Here is a 1848-nt window from a genome sequence, read left to right as displayed (position 1 = left end):
GCTGCTCGACAAAGGTTATATACGCGAATCTCTTAGTCCTTGTGCTGTTCCTATTATACTCGTGCCTAAAAAGGATGGTACGTCGCGTATGTGTGTTGATTGTAGAGGCATTAATAATATTACTATTCGTTATCGTCATCCTATTCCTAGGCTCGATGATATGCTTGATGAATTGAGTGGCTCTACAATATTCTCCAAAGTTGATTTGCGTAGTGGATACCATCAAATTCGTATGAAATTGGGAGATGAATGGAAAACTGCATTTAAAACTAAGTTTGGTTTATATGAGTGGTTAGTCATGCCTTTTGGGTTAACTAATGCACCTAGTACTTTCATGAGACTAATGAACGAAGTTTTACGTGCTTTCATTGGACGATTTGTGGTGGTCTATTTTGATGATATACTGATTTATAGCAAATCTTTGGAAGAACATTTGGAACATTTACGTGCTGTTTTTATTGCTCTATGTGATGCACGTTTGTTTGGTAACCTTGGGAAGTGCACCTTTTGCACCGACCGAGTATCTTTTCTTGGCTATGTTGTTACTCCACAGGGAATTGAAGTTGATAAAGCCAAGATTGAAGCTATTGAGAGTTGGCCGCCGCCCAAAACGGTCACACAAGTGCGGAGTTTTCTTGGACTCGCTGGTTTCTATAGGCGTTTTGTGAGAGATTTTAGCACCATTGCTGCACCTCTCAACGAGCTTACAAAGAAGGATGTGCCTTTTGTCTGGGGTACCGCACAGGAAGAAGCCTTCACGGTATTGAAAGATAAGTTGACACATGCTCCTTTACTCCAACTTCCTGATTTTAATAAGACTTTTGAGCTTGAATGTGATGCTAGTGGCATTGGATTAGGAGGTGTGTTATTACAAGATGGCAAACCTGTTGCATACTTTTCTGAAAAATTGAGTGGGCCTAGTCTGAATTATTCTACTTATGATAAAGAACTATATGCTCTTGTTCGGACTTTAGAAACATGGCAACATTATTTATGGCCCAAAGAATTTGTTATACATTCTGATCATGAATCTTTGAAACATATTAAAAGTCAAGCTAAACTGAATCGTAGACATGCTAAATGGGTTGAATTCATTGAAACTTTCCCTTATGTCATTAAACACAAGAAGGGTAAAGAAAAAGTTATTGCTGATGCATTGTCTCGTCGCTATACTATGCTTTCACAACTTGACTTCAAAATATTTGGTTTGGAGACCATCAAAGATCAATATGTGCATGATGCTGATTTTAAAGATGTATTGCAGAATTGTAAAGAAGGAAGAACCTGGAACAAGTTTGTCGTTAATGATGGATTTGTGTTCCGTGCTAACAAGCTATGCATTCCAGCTAGCTCTCTTCGTCTTTTGTTGTTGCAGGAGGCGCATGGAGGAGGATTAATGGGACACTTTGGCGTGAAGAAGACGGAGGACGTACTTGCTACACATTTCTTTTGGCCAAAGATGAGACGGGATGTTGAGCGTTTTGTTGCTCGCTGCACTACATGTCAAAAAGCTAAGTCACGACTCAATCCTCATGGTTTATATATGCCTTTGCCTGTACCTAGTGTTCCTTGGGAGGATATATCTATGGACTTTGTTTTAGGTTTACCTCGAACAAAGAAGGGGAGGGATAGCATATTTGTTGTCGTGGATAGATTCTCGAAAATGGCGCATTTTATACCATGTCATAAAAGCGATGATGCTGTTAATGTTGCTGATTTGTTCTTTCGTGAAATTATTCGCTTGCATGGTGTGCCAAATACTATTGTTTCAGATCGTGATACTAAATTTCTTAGCCACTTTTGGAGATGTTTATGGGCTAAGTTGGGGACTAAACTGCTTTTTAGTAC

Source organism: Triticum aestivum, chromosome 2D, assembly GCF_018294505.1.
Source record: "Triticum aestivum cultivar Chinese Spring chromosome 2D, IWGSC CS RefSeq v2.1, whole genome shotgun sequence".
Classification (NCBI taxonomy): Eukaryota; Viridiplantae; Streptophyta; class Magnoliopsida; order Poales; family Poaceae; genus Triticum; species Triticum aestivum.
The sequence above is the reverse complement of the archived record's forward strand: the minus strand, read 5'-3'. Positions refer to the sequence as shown.